The 18,094-nt window shown below is 43.6% G+C and overlaps 1 protein-coding gene across 4 annotated transcripts in view; it reads left to right on the top strand.

Annotated features, from left to right (window-relative positions):
* The window catches only part of WASF1 (WASP family member 1), an 88,557-nt gene that overhangs the window by 49,362 nt on the left and 21,101 nt on the right, over positions 1–18,094 (top strand). Inside the window, exon 2 of one of the 4 annotated variants that reach the window (XM_053301143.1) lies at positions 17,171–17,338. The exons of the other annotated variants lie outside the window; for them this stretch is intronic. The gene's annotated coding sequence lies outside the window, so the exon portion shown is untranslated. The remainder of the gene's footprint in view (positions 1–17,170; positions 17,339–18,094) is intronic. 4 annotated transcript variants of the gene reach the window in all.

Genomic DNA, 18,094 nt, shown 5'->3' with positions numbered 1-18,094 from the left:
AATTGATTTGGAGTATATTAATTTCTTTAAAACTGTTGCACAAAGGGCTGGCCAACAAACTCACACTCACTTTCTGTAATTGGTGGAGATAGGGAACCCCTATTTTCTTCCATATCTTCAGAATTTACATTGTGGAATAGAAACCACACTTATTCAGGTGCTTACAACGTTGTTACAGTTGTCACAGAATAGCTGATGAATGATCGGGCTGTTCATTATAATGTCAGAGTGATAACTGTGGGACTTATTGCTGTGACATAGTGCCACAGTATATTAGTGTTTTGAATTTTTTTTAAAGTAAGTTTCAACCTAGTGTGATGCTATATAATAAATGAGTGTGTGGCAACAGTTTTCCAGTTACTTAGGCTGCAAGCAGTGTAACAAAATTTCTTCAGAGAATGGGACATCAAAAGAACAATTTACTTAGTTTGAAAGGTTGTTTAAATACTGTGGCTGACATCCTCACTAATGGTGTGGAGGCACAGCGTGTAGCATACCTATGAAGCCTTTAGTAATCCATAGAGGTGCCGTGCGTGCATGGGAAGCAATTATTGCTGATCCCCACTCCCCTGGAAGCAGTTGCTGAGACCTGGAAGTAGATCCCTCATGATTGTGCAGAAGTAGGTCAGGAACCTACTTCTGGGTCACAGGGAACACTTCTGGGGACTTGGGAGAATTGGCAAAAATTGTTGCCGTACACACAGAGAGAGTGCAGTTCTGGATTACTACATAATGTGATATAACTTTGCATGCTGTGTCTCCACTCTATTAGTCATGATGTCAGACACTGTGTATAGCATTTTATCACAATCTGAGAATTAATAATCATCTGTACTGTTTAGCTAAGACATGTCATGAATACAGTCTTGAAGTTAGGTAGCAGTCTTTCAGCAATGGAGCTGGGAATCCTCTATAATAAAAGCCTTGGTGTCTGTCCGTGGACGGACACCAAGGCGTGTGTTCGTGCCTCCCTGGCCTGTACTGGGCATGCGCGAAGCACATGCCCAGAACAGTGCAAGGGAAACACGACCGGCGGCCATCTTGGGCGGCCAGAAGCGGCCGCCCCGAAAAGGCCGGGTGTGCAGCGGCGGGGGAAACTAGCCGAGGCGGGGGACAGAGCGGAGGCCGGCGGCGGCCGGCGGCACAGAGCCGACCACGAATGGCCCGGCCCGGCTGCGGAGGCCGGCAGCGGCGCCCCCAGAGTCTGCCCGGCCGCTGATTCGGGGGGAAGAGGCGGCGGGGGAAGCCGGCCAAGGCGGTGTCAGGGCCGCCGCTTAGACCTGGCGGCGGCGCCGCTCCGCCACCGGAGCCGGGCGGGAGGGAGAATTTGGGGCCTGAAGACGGGCGGGGGGGGAGAAGCGGCGGGGGAAGCCGGCAGAGGCGGCGGCCGCGATGCCGGGCGGGAGGGCGAATTTGGGCCCCTTCCCTTCCTAGCGCCCGTTATTCAACGGGCTAAAATTTACTTGTATTAAATATTACTAGAACAGCAATTGTTTACGGACCATGAATGTTCACATAGGTTTTTACATTTTTGCCAGGCTGTATTATATGCACTAGTCATCATGGTGGAATTTGTTTTTTAGTGCTGTAATCTACATTTCCTTCACATTTACCTATCCATATGCCACATATGCAGAACCAGGGTTTAGGATGTCCTTAATTTTCATGTCTGATTCAGCGCTATTTTTTACGCTTACGGCAGATATTTAATCTTTTTATTCATGCCATGTTTCAGCTAGTAGCTCATTTCTTGCAGTTTATCCAGTTTTTAAAGATAGTATCAATTTTCTGTGACCTGTCTTTGGCAATGTACCAATTTTACTAGCTTATAATAGGAACATAGGAAGCTGCCATATACTAAGCCAGACCATTGGTCTATCTAGCTCAGTATTGTCTTCACAGACTGGCAGCGGCTTCTCCAGGGTTGCAGGCAGGAATCTCTCTCAGCCCTATCTTGGAGCAGCCAGGGAGGGAACTTGGAACCTAGATGCTCTTCCCAGAACAGCTCCATCCCCATCTTACAGTGCTCACACGTGTAGTCTCCCATTCAAATGCAACCAGGGAGGACCCTGCTTAGCGAAGGGGACAAGTCTTGCTTGCTACCACAAGATCAGCTCAAGAGAGACTTGGATATTAACAGTCTTGGATCAAGTCAGTAATCTGGGTTTGACAAAAGTGTGCTTTTGAGTGTATGAGCTCAAGGCTCACTTCACTCATTTATGTAATGCCAGATCATAATTTGGTGTTATATTTGATTCAGACATAAGGCTTCTGAGAGCTGATAAATTAATGAGACTCAAACACATAAAACTAGTTCAGGTGCTATGTCTTTGAGGATTGTGTGTAGGCCACGTTCTTAGGGCAATTTGAAGGCGGGGGAGGGGTTGTGCCATGTTCCAACACGGGTCATATATTCAACAGTGTGACTGCACCATTATATTCCCTTGGAACAGCTCACCTCAGCACTATCGCTCATTAGGCTTCTACTTTCTGATTTTCTTGTCCAGAACTATAGATTTAGTTAAACTGGTACTAACTTCCCCACATGCCCTGCTGCAAGCTGGCTGTTTGAAATAGCAGGTTAAAGTATTTGTATACAAGTACATCTGCTTATGGATAGGTGGCTCCAGCTTTATGCCAGGGCTATCCATGGGTCGATCTGTTTGTGAGCTGTTGCACTGACCTGCTCAGCAGCTGCAGTACTTGCAAGTAATTCTTGACTATTCTGCAAAAGACATTACAGCAATATGCTGGAACAGGGAGTGTTCTCCATTTCCTTTTCCTGGTGGGGGGATGTACAATGGAGTTCTAGATTAGAACACCTCACCAACAGGTAAAGCTTTTATTATTACAGTATTCCATATTTACATCGGTAAGGCTTTAGTAAGACTAAACTAATGACAACGGGTACAGCAACCAGCCTCAGAATTGACAATGAAGACATTGAAGTGGTGGATAGTCTCTGCCTTTTCGGATCAACCGTCAACAGTAAAGGATCAGCAGTAAAAAAATACGCCGCAGACTAGCACTTGGTAGGGTTGCAATGAAAGCTTTGGAAAGGATATTTAGATGCCATGACATGTCTACACCTACAAAGATTAGAATCGTTTGGACAATGGTTTTTTCCATGACACTCTATGGATGAGAAAGCTGGACTTTGAAGAAGCAAGAAGAGCTTTGAAGAAGCAAAAAGAAGGCATTGACGCTTTTGAACTTTGGTGCTGGTGAAGACTTTTGAGGATACCATAGATAGCCAGGAAAACAAACAAATGGATCATGGAACAAATCAATCCAAAATTTTCACTTGAGGCACAAATGACTAGGGTCAAACTATCATACTTTGGACACATTATGTGAAAACCCAGCTCCCTAGAGAAGTCCATAATGCTGGGAAAAGTTGAAGGAAAGAGAAGACAAGGATGACCAGCAGCAAGGTGGATGGACTCGATTACGACTGCAGTGAATGCACCACTGAGAGACCGTAAAGGCCAAGTTGAAGACAGATCATCCTGGAGAGAATCTATCTATGTGATTGCTATGAGACGACACCGACTTGACGGCACTTAATCAATCAAGGCTTTATAGACTTTCTGCAAAAATGGTGTTTTTATAATTTCCCCACATATTCTCTGGAAAATTATCAGCACCTGAGTTTAGGTTGGAAGTGGCATAGAATAGAATAATTTGAGCTGGATTTAGTTATTTAAGGCCTCGTCTTTTAATGTGTATTTTATGTCTGTTTTATGTATGCATGTTATTTTTTAATTGTTACACATTTTGAGCCCCTGGAATGAGTTAGAGTATGTAACAAGCACCCTCTTAGATCTTGAAAAGAAATGCTATAGAACTCTTTGTAAGTGTTCTAGAGGCTTAAGGGTCTTATTTTGGAGAGTCAATATCTAGCATAGGCTGGATGATGAAAATGATCTCAGAAAATTGGAGAGCTATATATAGCTCCAAAATAATAGGATGGTTTGATTTAAATCACCAAGAGAAAAGATTGAGTCAAATCAGATTGCCCAGTCGATGTGCTCCAGACCTGACTTGGCCATTACTTCTGCTTCACCTTTGCCTGTTGTCTCCCCCGCCCCCCCCCCTGCAACCTTGCTGTAGGCCTTTACTTATTTTATAGGCAGTTGTGCATTTGACACAATACAGCAGCTAATATACCATGGTACAGTCTTTAGACTATAGCAGCTTTTTAGTGCCACAAATGCAAAACATATTTGAATAAGCCACATTTATTTAAATTTCATACATCATACTGTTATATATTCTAAGTTGTACATAATATATTTTAGGGGTGTGCACAAAACAGATTATGTGTTCTGTTCCGAGCTTAGAATGGAACACATAATCCGCAAACTGTTCCATTGGCTACAACCAGTCAAGCTGGTTGTTCTGACGGAATAATCTCAGAATACTCAAAATGTTCCAAGATTATTCTGAGCGTTTGGAATACAAAATGGCGCTTGGAACTCTCAGAATGTTCCAAGTCAAAGCAGGTTCATTGTGTTCCAAGTTCGGAACAGACCTTTCATTTGAAGGCTGCTCTGAGCTCAAAACACACGAAACAGCACATTTCAAGGTGGAACTTTCAGAGTTTGGAACTTCCTTCACATCCCTAATATATTTCATGTGCTTAAAGTAGTATGCCTGTGTTTAGGTTTGTGGGGAAAGTATTGCATATATTTCAAGTCCGCTGCCACCCCCACCCCCCGCCCAGACATTGACTTTCCCCCATGACTTCAAGAGTTACAGAAATTTTACTATCTAGTCTTTTGTCAGTTGCTTTTAAAAATGCACACTCACATATCCACAAGTACCGAGCTATGGGCAATCAGAAGCCTCTCTCATGCAAAGAGATTATTTCCTGGGATTACAAATTGTGATATTTTTCTGACCTAGATAGTGGGTGTGAGTTAGCATTGTTCCAAATTGGTTGTTAGTGTTAGCACATTGTGCCCACTATTTTGTCAGTGCCACTTACTTGAATATATGGATTAACCTTGCAAATGATACACTGGACAAATAAAATACTGCACAGAGGCAACCAGGTGTTCCCTTTCCTCTCCCAATTGGGGTCCAACACCGTTTTTGCTCTCCAGATGTTCCTACTATTTCTGTGAATGTCTGGGTTAGGAGAGTGGAGGATATGCCCCCCCCCCAAGAAAAATCAATTCTGGCTGGCTGGTGTAGATTTTGTCTTGAGACGTGAAATAACTGTAAGGACAAAGTCAGTGATAGCTGCAAAGCTTTATGGTTCATTTCCAGTTCAAAACCTAAGAAATATTTAACAGCATTTTCTGTCACTTTTGATAATATTTAAAATTTTAAAAATCTGAACAAGCAGTTCTATAACCAAACTTCATGTGAGTCACAACTCTGTTGCTATTTCCTTTAAATAGGTTTTGTGTTTATTGCTTGGCTTTTCACCACGTATGATGGAATGTAGGGTTGGTTTGTTATGTTATGACTGCCATGTGGAGACCACTTCAAATCATGCAATATGACGACTATTTTCATCACACCACTGCAATATAGAGAGGTTTGCAACAGCAGATTGAAAATTGTCCAGTCCAGGTGGTGAGCTAATGCATGCAAGACTTAGTAAATGGTCATGGTTGCCATCACTGTTCCCCCTAAGGTGTGCATACGCTCACAAGTTTTCTGATGTCTGCTCAGTTAATCTTAGATTCCGCTCAGGTTGAATTAGGAAGGTCCCACTCTGAAATGCAGGTGTGCACACAGTGCCTTGATACTGCTACCCAGAACAAAACTCATTCTGCACAGAAATTAAAAAAATTAGAGGGACCACTGGTTGCCATATGGAGCAATCTGAAGTAGCCCTCACGTGGTAACCATAACACATAAACCAACCCTTGGAGAGCTCATCTATCTAATCTAATCTAATATTTCATTTTTATTAAGATGTAGGCGTTCATTCGATATTTAGCACTACATTAAAATATATTTTAAAATACATATTTGAGAAGCTGAAAATTCAGAACTGATTTCCTGCGATTCAATGTGGGATTAAGCTCTTGCTTGGCTTAAGAAAGAAAAATATAAAGGAGTGGTCTGAAAAGCTTTAAAGTGTATTACAATTTTTATATATTTATTAAATGAGTCTGAAGTAATAGTAATTATGCATCACTTTTGGAATTAATCAGCAAATGTATAATTAGGTTGTATATGAGATATCAGGTTTCCTAATGACAGACCTTTTAACAATAGACTTCATTCTGTTTAGGTGTCTGAGATGATTTATTATTTCATTAGCTTCCAATTTCCGTTGGATTCTACAGTAAGGTCAGTGCAATGAGCTGCACAGACTGTCTTATATTCTCCTCCCTCATTTTTCCCTCCATGCTAAGCATAGCCTCTCGTTTCACATACATCTTAAGACTAGAATTTTAGAGTTCTAGTTTGTCGCCAAAAAGATGTTAATTCTGTAAGCATTGTGTCTTGTAAATTCTTTCAACATTCCTAAGGAACAAGGGAAAGCTCTTGTCACTCGGGTGAGTGTTTCTGTGTTTTTTGTTCAAAAGATAGTACTGCTGTTAAGGGAAGACGCTGTGTGTTGAATTCTAATTCCTTTGTGCAAGGACCAGTGCACTTGATAGCACTGCAATGACTGGAGGTGTTCAGTATGGTTAGTTGTACCACAGCTTTATGATTTACTAAATTAACTGTGCTTCCGTGTATTTGGAATACTACCACAGATGAGCAATTGTGACATTTAATATTATAGGAAATTTAATATTACAGGAAAGGTTAGAATTGCTTGTCTTAAAATCAGTAAATTTTGTTAAGAAATTTATTTCTTAGCTGTTGAAGTTCAGATACCCCCTTTTGAAAGAAAGGAAGGAAGAAAGAAAGAGTATAATAATATGCAGCATTTTGCTTACTGTTTGAGATAATTGATTTTTATGGGTGATATATACAAAAGAATATGTTGTAAACTAATGGGCATTGGTGTAAATTCTGTATAAAATCAAGTTTCAAAATGAACCCAAACATTTCAAAAGTAAGCTATCCTCAAGTGGCAGAGTATGGATTTTGAACACCGCAGCCACGTCATGTTCATTAAAAAGTAGATTTTTGAGAAGAAAAATCAAATCCCTGAACCAGCCTTGTTAGAGTTGATCTGCTTTGGGATCGAATAGTTCATGCACACACCTAGTTGCTATTGAGATGTTTAGCTTTTAACTCAGATTAGTTATCTGTCTGTGGCTGTCAAGACTACTGAGTTCTGTTGTGATCATATAAAGTCCTTTGTTGCTGTATACTGTATACAAACACAGTTAAGCAACAGAATAGTGCAAGCAGAAGAAAATTATATCCCAATAAGCAATATTATAGCAATTTAAATGGGGGGAAGCGAAATGTAATGATGGGGAGTGGAAATCAGCCTTTCTATTAATAATTGGACATAAATGCACAAAATGCTTCCATTTGTTGGGGGGAGGAGTATATGGGCCTGATCTATTGATGCATAAGCCCTCTCAAGTTTGATTCCAGAGAGGGAGAGACAACTGAACATGTCTTCAACTTATTCCATTTAAATAATTCAGACTCAAACAGTGGCGTAGTGAGGGTAGAGTGGGCTGTGTTCAATCCACGAATATGAGCAGCCCCTCACCCTCTGTGGTACAGCGGCCCCCCACCAGTGGTGCGGCCTCCCTGCTCACTCCTGGCAGTGTCACTTGCACTGCTGCTCCTGCCTGCCACCTCCTTCCCAGGTTTCTGGAAAGCCAGCTGGGAATGCACAATGTGCATGCGCATTGTGTATTATGGGGCCCTCTCCGTTGCTGCCCCTGGGCGTTGGAATGCACTGCCTTCCTCCTGGGCTTTGGAAGAGCCTTCCCATCTCTGGCAATTTTTTAAAAGGCACTGAAGACATATTTATTCACCCAGGCTTTTAATTAGATTATAGTTTTAGTGCTTTTAATGAGTTTTAAATGATTTTAATGTTTAAATGGTTTTAATTGTAAAACGCGGAGAGACGCAAGTTTTGGCCGGTATAGAAATATGTTTAAATACATAAATAAATTCCCCAGCTAGCTTTGGGCCATTGGGAAGCAAGAAGGCCCCATTCAGAGCTTTCTTGCTTCCCTCTGGCCCAGGAGCCTAGGGAGCGGGATGTTATGGCAGGTGATGGCAGCAGGAGTGCCCGGCTGACTGGCCAGGCAGCAAGAGCAAGCGAGTGAGTGACCGGAAGGGGAGGATTGGGAGGAGGTGAGGTGAGGTAGCTCCTTAACGCTGGGCAGCCCATGTTCTTAGATGTCCACTCAATTATAGCTCTGCCCCTGGACTTAGTTTAGTTATTGTTGGAAGTCAGGGATTCTCCCTGTCTTCGTTTCTTGGTTAGGTAATTTATATCGGGCACCGGTATCACACTTTCAAAGAGAGCTTTATTAAAGTTTGCTAGCAATGAAAGCCCACTGGGTGGGGCCGCGCGCTCTAGCAGTTTCTCCGTCTCTTTTGTATTGAGATAACAGTACATTCCACACTTGCGCATTGCATACAAGCCAATACATCTCCTTTTAACTCAAAAGGTCCCAGATGCTTTCAAGTGTGACTTCGCTCATCCATGTAGAAATAATCAAGCACCTTCAAGGCAAGGGACAGAATGTACCAAATGCGAAAAGCACCATCAAACTTTGCTAGCTTTGATACTATTCAAACTAATCTTTTCGCTGCTCAAGCACATTTTCAGATATCTTCCCACATTATATAATTTTGATTATAAAATGTTTGAGTAGGGATAAGCTTTTTGAAGAACATTTTGTAATGGTGCTTTTGAAAATACTAATGTTTTCAATAATTTGAAAGGCTGTTGATTTCCATTACATAGAAAGCAGATTGAAGCAGATTGAAATAGTCTACTTTATTTTTTAATAGGTGGGCACAATTTCAGCCTTCTAGTTGTTGTTGTTGTTGTTGGACTGCAGCTCCTGTCACCCTCCCACTATTGGCCACTGTGGCTGGGAATGAGAGAGTTTTAGTCCAGTAACAGCTGGAAGGACAAAGTGGTGCACCCCTGTGGAACAGAGACCTAGTCATGTGGTTACGTCACAGTTTGACAGTCATAATGTGCTCTACTTGGGGTCACCCTTATAAATGGTTCAGAAGCATTAACTGGCCCATAATGCAGCCAAGATACAAAATTTAGGCCACACCTCATCAAAAAACAAAAAAAGGAGTGGCGGCAGTAGAGAAACAATTTACAGATGCAAATGTTTGTTATTTATTGATTGTTACACCTATATCCCGCTCTTACTCCGAGGAGCTCAGAGCAGTATACACAGTTATTTTTATCCTCACAACAACCCTGTGAGGTAGGTTAGGCTGAGAGATGCATGACTGGCCCAGAGTCAGCCAGTGAGTTTCGTGGTTGAATGGGCATTCAAACTTGGGTCTTCCTGGTCCGAGTCCAACACTCTAACCACTAATAGCCAAGCGTGTTCAACTTATTCAAAAATCAAGCATAGGTGTTTCAAGTACAATATAAGCCTTTCCTCAGGGACTTTTGCTTAAACAGGTGATATTCATAAATAAACAAAACTTTTAAAATACTATATTGCATGCTAAAGAACAGAAAATGTGCTGTCCTCTTAAGCCACACTCACATGCAGTATAGTACAAACAATATTAATATTTACAACTTCTCAAAATACATGTTTTGATGTTTAAGTGAAACATATTGATTACCGTTTTTACCATTTGAGTTACCATTTTTAATTCAATCTGTCATCACAAGATCGATCTGAGTTTTTGCTCTCTAGCAATTTCATAGCTAGAGATAACAAGCTTATCTCTGCAGTCAACTTTCATATTTTGATTAGCCAATTTAAAATACAGAAAGATGTATCCACTTAGTAGTAAAAATGGATAGGTTTGATTTTTAATTACTCCCCTCTTCTTTTGCATACTCCAGAACTGAGAGAACTGACCTTCCGTTTTTATTTAAGACACAAAAAGCTAATATTAATGCTTTTTGTCACTCTTTTATAAACCTAGTTTCCTTCACTTGTACTACTTTATATGACATGGGGTAGAATTTGGTTTCCTTACACTAGTTTTTATGTAGGTACAGTATTCCCTTATTACTGATGGAGTGATCAAGAAGGCACATAGCCTCTGGGAGTAGAGTTTAACTGTGTTTCTAAAATGCGGATTAGTAAAAATGTATTGTGGTGGGGAAAGACAAGCTGTTTTTCATTAAGTCATTCTTGTTTCCTAGTATGAGATTACAACAGTGGCTCCTCCATAAGAACTTGTTTATCATGGAGAAATAAAATTGAATGATTATAATGTACTGTACAGTATAGTGCAGTATAGATCATATAAAAACCATGTAATACAAGAACTCTCACTAGATGCTAGTGAACAGCTGGCTGATCTCCTGAAATTTTTCCCATTGAAAAAATATCTCACTGAAATAATTTTAAATCCTGCAGTTAGGCATTTTATGATATTGATCCTAATTTGCACAAGCAGAACTTGAAATGTGCAGTGGGACTTCCCTGCCCCCTCTTGCAACCCCATGCGCGCGTGTGTGTGTGCACGAACACTGTTCATGTGGGTTGGGGTGCCTTTAGAACAACTTGGGGTGTGTCATGGGATGCAGCAGTGGAAGGGGAAAACTGGAAATTAGGAAAATCATCTTGCATAAGCAAGCAGAAGTGCCTTTCTGCTCATGCAGGAATGAGTTTGGATTCAAGTCTTATATATATATTTATATTGCTTTAATTGGTTAATAGATATTTATTTATTTCCACAAGGTGCTTTGAGTATCCATCATTCATCGTTGTGCTCTCTGTTGTTCACATTGATGGGCTTCAGGCATGTGCTGAAGTCCGTTCAGGATCCTTCTAAAGCTATCTCTTGTGTCTAGCTTTTTGGCAGGAGCCCTTCCCCCTTCTGGTGACATCACACCCTCCTTCCTTCAGTTCTTGGTTGTCCGCCGCTGCATTTGCAGCTCCGGCTCGAGGTTCCTTCATATTGGCTTTTGGGAGTGGGGTGTGGCTTTTATTACTCTTTATTTCATAGTTTTTTTCTAGCTTTGCCTCCTTTCTTGCCAGTTACTTCTGCTCTTTGGCATTTTGCATTCTTTCTTTTCAGTTGGGGCCCCTCTCCCCAGCCCCCCCAAACCCCACTATCTATAATTTTACGCTTCCACCTCAACCCCCCGCCCTTTTTAATAGTCTCCCAGGTTGGAGAGCCAGCCTCTCTGTTGGACCGCTCTGGGCCAACCACTCTTTTTTGGTGTGTGGAGGAGGAAAGGAAAAGGAAATATACTTTTAAATGCTGCTGTCTGCCGGACAAAATTACTATTGACAGACGATCAGTCCTATTGCCTAGTGTGTCTGGGAGGGGGGGCCTCCAATTTGGGGGACAGGTGCAGAAAAATTGTGCCCAATGCCTCAGGGCCATTCTGTGGGAAAGGGCCTTGTCTGCCTCGGAAAAGCCTCCCAACATGGCCCCTGAAATAGCCGCACTTCAAATGTACCCTTCCTCTGTGGGGTACCAGTACCTGTGGCAACCTTAACAGTCCTTACTTGTACTGCTCTGGCTGTCCCCCCACTGCAGGAGGGAACCAAATAGGCACAACCCCCTCAAGGCAACTCGGTGGCTCCAAGCTCTTCCACTGCCTGCTTTTTGGTACTGACGACACCACTGCCCATAACCATGAAGCAGAAAGCTGCCTTAGACCCAGTGCTGAAGAAGCAGGTTCTGGGGGCTGACCCGTCGACTAAGCCCCAGGCACAAGGAACATCGGAGGTATCCTCTGCCATCCAAACCTTGCCTAGGATTCCTAAGAAGTATAGGAACCTTCCTGTAACTCATCATCATGAGACAAAGCGTTTAGCTTTCCTACCCAAGGCGACAATTCCGATCACTCCCACTGCTGTACCGAAGCCAGCTGAGCCTTTGGTATTGAAACCAAGAGCCCAGTCAACTCCTCCTCACTGGCAAGATGAGAAGGATGACCACTGTATCCCAGAGGACATCTATGGAGACCTGCAGGATGACTATGGTGACAATCCTGACTATAACAAGAGGGACTGATGGGATGACTACGAGACATACACATATGACATGCGCTCCTGCTCTCGCTCTCATTATCTTCATGACTGGGGCAGGCGATATTCACTATCCCTTTCCCGCCCACAGTATCAACAGCCGGACTGGTCACCACAGAGGTCTTACTCCCCTTATGGATAGCATGCTCGGTACCATACCCCTTCTAGGTCCCAAACCTGTTGCTCATGGTCCAAGACTCCTGAGGAGAGAAGATCCTCTGAACGATACCCACGCCAACCCACTCTGGCTGAATGATGTGGAAATAGTGTGCCAAGAACCTGCCCTGGGTCCCTTGACTCTGGCTCAGCCCTCTCAACCGTGAGTGTTAGAAGAGCTCCCAGTGGTAGACTACCCAGAACACTCTCCAGGGGAGGACATGGAGGACTCAGAAATCTCAGTGCATACATTCCCCCTGGACGACTTAGGGGATGCTAAACCAGTCTCCTCCTCTGAGGATTTCCAATCTCATGCCGAACATGTGCAACAAATGGCAACCTCCTTGGGGCTACAAGCAACCCAATCTCAAAAAAAACCCTGAGAACCCTATCTTTTTGGCATTATTGATTTCCCTGCTTATTACCAGTCGCCTTGCCAATGTTCAAGTCTGTACTTAATATAACACATAGCTATTGGCTAAAGCCCTCATCTACACAACCTGCGTTGAAAAGAACTGAAGCCCTATATTGGGTGCAGCTAGACAACTGTATCTTTCTCCAGAAATATCCTGTGCCAAACTCAATTGGAGATGGCACAAAGTCCAGAAGTAGGGCCCTGACAGCCCCCTTCAACCAGGAGGGCAGAAAATTGGATTCTTATTGGCAGGCGCCAATATTCTACCTTAACCCTCCAACTAAAGGTGGCAAATTACCAAGCCTGCATGGGGAGATATAATCATTTTCTTTGGGAAAAGAGAGATCTGGCTAACACCTTGAAGAAGGAGAGACTTGATCTTTCAAAACAGCTGCACTCTTCATGCCACCAGGACTGTGCTGCCCACATTATGGCATCTTCTATAGGGCTGTGCCACCATGATTGGCTTCAGTCCTCAGGCCTGACATTTGAAGCCCAAACCCGCATAGAGGACCTTCCTTTTGAGGGCAAAGCTCTATTTGGGACTAAAACTGATGACATTATGAAAAGGGTGCACCAGTTGCATACTACTGTCCACTCTATGAGCTTCTCTTCCTCTTCATCTCAGTCTAAACCCTTCAAGACTGGCAGATGGGGTCACCCACAGCAGTCACAACCTAATCCCTCGACTCCATCAACTTCATATGAATCTATTTTTAGGTCTAACCGTTGGAGTGCCTTTCAAAAGCCCAGCTCTTACTCCACCCAGAAGCCTCAACAGCAGTGACTTTCAGTGGCGAGCCTTCAACAAGCGACAGTGACTCATTAGTGCCCATCCCTACAACGCGCCTCCAGCCCTACTTGAAAATGTGGGACTCTTTGACAAATGACCAGTGGATCATAACTACTATCAGGATTTGATATGCTATAGAATTGGTCCAGAAACTGCCTCCTCATCTCGGACAGTGCACTCCAGTAACACCACAGCTCCTCCAGGTTCTATAGGCACTGCTTTAGAAAGATGTGATAGAGCCTGTGATGGACCATCTGGACAGGGGCTTCTACTCCCCCTTTTTTGTGGACCCAGAACCAGATGGGGGCCTCTGTCCCATCCTAGATCTTTGGGAATCACTTTGTAAAATATATCAGGTCCCGCATGGTAACTGTCCCAGAAATAGTGCTCCTTTTGTCTCCTGGAGTGTGATTTGTGGCAATCGACCTAAAGATGCCCATTATTACATATCTATTCACCCACAACACCACAGCTTCCTACATTTCCAAGTTGGCACCCACAAATATCAGTTCAAGGTTCTCCCCTTTGGGATTCTCCATGGCCCCAAGAGTCTAGTGATTGCCTGCCTCCATCACCAAAGCGTCAGTATGTTTCTATACCTCAATGACTGGCTGCTGACAGTATCATCCCCACAGTACCAACAACAACAGGCGATAGACACCATATCCCTGCTACTAGATCTGGGCCTTCAGGTGAATTTCAGGAAATCCTGACTGACACCAACAAGATCTATCCCCTTTGTAGGGGTAATCCTAGGCTCCATCGCAATGTGAGTATTCCTCCCAGAACAGAGGATTTGTGCCATAATGCATCTGGCCAAGTGCCTGTCAACTCGGCCATTGCAGTCGGCTTACACAGTTCAAAAAATTCTACGCCTCATAGCATCTACAAATTCAGCTCTGCCCCATGTGAGACTTCAGATGAGGGTGTAGCGATGATGATTTATGGATCATTTCAGCCCCCAGACGGACAGACAATGCAAGTGTCTTTGGCTCCCGATACCGGTGAGAAAGTGCTTCTGCCGGTGGACATCTCAACACCACTTAGAAACTGGCCTTCCCTTCACTTCAGAGAATCAGTTGATCACCCTCACAACGGATGCATCAGAGTCAGGCTGCGGGGCACATGCTTTAGACTGTCAGATAAATGGGCACTGGTTGCCCTTAGGAGCCAGGAATCACATCAGTTTCTTAGAACTCTTGGCAGCCTTGAAGGCCGTGAGCGGCTTCTTGCCGTCCTTCCGAGGTCACTGAGTGCAGTTCCAAATGGACAACACGACCATCAAAGCCTACCTGAACAGAGAGGGGGGCATGGGCTTGAGCGCCCTTCTCCATCTCACTCTCAGAATCTACTACTGGACAATTGCTCATGACTTAGAACTTTCAGCCATCCACATTCAAGGACGGTCGAATGTTTTGGCAGATTCCCTGAGTTTGGCACCTGTGGTATCCCACGAATGGATTCTACACTGACCAATCCTCCTGAACCTGTTCCAGCGGTGGGGAAGGCTGGCTGTGAATGTTTTTGGCTCACAGACCAACTGTCCATGCCTCTGTTAATTAATGCTCCTGGATAGGGCTAGGCCATCAATCTCTGGGCGATGCCTTCACTCTCTGCTAGAAGGGAATCTTCCTCTACCTCTTCCCACTGATTCCTCTGATACCGAGGGGGCTACACAAACTAAGGAACAGACCCACTAAGGCCATCCTGGTGGAGCTGTACTGGCCATGCAGAATGTGGTTTCCAGCCGTAACATCTCTAGCCCAGGATGGTCCAGTACATCCCCGAAACTTGCCAAACCTACTCACCCAGAACAACAGATCTGTGTGGCACCCCAATCTGACACAGCTCTGTCAGCCTAGCTCCTCTCTTCAGTGTAGACCCACACTTACAAGAGGTAGTGCCCAGTGAGTGGAAACTACCACCCAAATTTCAGAGGAATTGGGCAAAGGGCTGATTTTTGGTGAACTTTTGAAATTTAAGCTTTTTCCCATAGGGAAGAATGGAGGTTTCAACAAAAGTATAGCTTCATGTCGGGGGGAAGGGTGGCCCAGAGCAGAGTAGGGTGCATGGTAGTGCCCAGTGGGGGCAAGGAAGCTGCCAGAATTATTTCAAATGAATTGGGCAGAGGGCTGATTAAAGATTTAATGGAGTTTACGCGTCTTTAAAGTTCTTCCCCATAGGGAATGATGGAGATTTCAGCAGCCCCATAACTGCACTTGTGGGGCACCAGGGTGGCCCAGAGCGAGTGGTGGTGTAGAGCACATAGGGTGCCAACCAACCACATGGATTGCTAACCCATGGAGTACTGGTTTCTGAGATGTTTTGAGTGTAGATTCTCTGATAGCATATGAGAGTGGATTCATTGTTTGTTGTAGAAAATCTCATATGCTACCAAAGAATCTACACTCAGAACACCTCAGAATCAACAGAACCCAGCACCCCCATGAGTTAGCAACTCATGTGGGTGGTTGGCACCCTATGTGCACTACACCACCACTCGCTCCCAGCCACCCCAGTGCCCCCCGGGTGGAGTTATGGGTCTGCTTAAACCTCCATTATTCCCTATGGGGAAAAACCTTAAAGACGCGTAAACTTCAACAATTCCTAAGAAATCAGCCCTTTGCCCTATTCCTTTGGAATCTGGGTTATGGCAAGCACCCCTTGGGGCACTGCCACCCAACCCACTGTTTTGCCCCTCAGGTCCCCTTTCTGCCCCAAAACTGCCCCAAAGACATGTCAACTTCAGAAATTCTTTTAAAATCAGCCCTTTCCCCCAATTCCTTTGGAATCTGGGTGGCAGCAGGCACCCATTGGGGCACTACCACCCAACCCACTCTTCTGCCCCCAAAGCCCCCTTTCTGCCCCAAATCCACCCCAAATAACATCAGCATCACACAACAACAGCAGAGCTTTGCAAAGAAGCAGGCAGATTTCCAAAGGTCATGCACATGCACATCCCCCCCCCCCAAGAAATGCAGTTGATCTACACACAACAGTGTGAAACAACAATAATGAAATGCACACTGCCTCACTGGCCAATGAGGGTAAATTTTACCCTCAAATTTCCTTAAAAGGAATAAGGAGGCAATTCCAGCAGATCAGCCCATGCTTTTGCTGGCCAATCTGCAGGCTGGAAGGGCTGGAAATTCAAACAGATGTCAAAACTCAAAATGGAGGTTGAAGGAGAAAGACTTTTCATGATTGCAAAATGGAGTTCCAAAACAGCCGAAACAACAAAACGTTTTTCCCCCCCGAAACAGGGACATTTTGTTTCGGCCACAACATTTTCTGTTTTGAGTATTGGGTGTTTTGTTTCTGCTACAAAACAGCCAAAATGGCCTGTTTTGTACACAAAACGTTTTGTATACAAAATGTTTTGTATCCAAAATGAAACACACATCCCTAACAGAAATATCCCAATTGATGTCATCTGCAAAGCAGCCACTTGGGCTACTCCGCACACATTTGTCACACATTATGTGTTGGACCTACGCTCTAGGTGAGATGCTGAATTTGGGAGAGCCATGCTGCGTTCCATCTTCCAGTTACTGAGGGCCCACCACCAGATAGGTGAGCTTGCGATGCGCCCACCCATGTGAACAACAGAGGCCACAACTATGAACAGGTTGCTTCCCTGTAAACAAAGTTCATCTAGTGGTCATCTGTTCATTCACACACCATTCGCTTTCTCCACACTGTGGTCTCTTCCAGATCAAACTGAAGGCAGGCAGGCATGATGTCACCAGAAAGTGGGGAGGAACTCCCGCCAAAAAGCTAGACATGAGGGAGCTTTAGAAGGATCCCGAATGGACTTCAGCGCATGCCTGAAGCCCATCAGTGTGAACGAACAGATGACCACTAGATGAACTTCATTTACAGGTAAGCAATTTGTTGTTTATAGAAAAGCAGAAATAAATCAAATAATGGTTTGTGTAGAATGCAAAGTCTAGTATTGACTACATGACTAGTGTTTCCAGCTCAGCAAAGCATGCTGATGAAGTATTACCATATTAAGTTTGAGGCTGTGGGAGAGAAAAGACGCAGATTCCACTAAAACTGGCCACCAAGCTGGACCATCCTTTCAAGACTGTATGCAGGAAGAAGGAAAGGGCTAGAGAAGCTTCGCCCTAGGTTCCATAGTGATGGGGAAAGAACAAACATTTGTGCTTTTCTTCAGCTGCTTCCTGCAGTGTGTGTCTGTGCAAAAGTGCTCTGGTATTGTGTCGTTTTGATGAAGTGCTTTCAAATGATATTTTAGAAGTCCTTCTTTTTGCTCTTGTTTTTGTACCTGCAATTTTCATATGCTAGAAGAACACTAAGCATGTACAAACCATTCCTAAACATAAATATTTTTTCTACTGGTTGACATTCTTTAATATTGTTATATTTTTAAGGTGTATTGTACCTTATATGAAGGTATATTTTAGATTTATTCAAAATGTTCTTTATGATGTGTGGTAAAAGTAACAAATGCATTTTTGTAGCATTAGGTAATAGAAGTCGAAAATGAATATGAGAGAATGAAAGCAAAATGAGTTTGTATGTTCACATAGTACAAAATACTGAGCCAAAGAAATCTGTTCCTTTACTGGCCATAGACCACAGGCAAAATTGTGACATTTATCAGTGGATTTG

The sequence above is a fragment of the Hemicordylus capensis genome, chromosome 1, assembly GCF_027244095.1.
Source record: "Hemicordylus capensis ecotype Gifberg chromosome 1, rHemCap1.1.pri, whole genome shotgun sequence".
NCBI lineage: Eukaryota > Metazoa > Chordata > Lepidosauria > Squamata > Cordylidae > Hemicordylus > Hemicordylus capensis.
The sequence above is the reverse complement of the archived record's forward strand: the minus strand, read 5'-3'. Positions and strand labels throughout refer to the sequence as shown.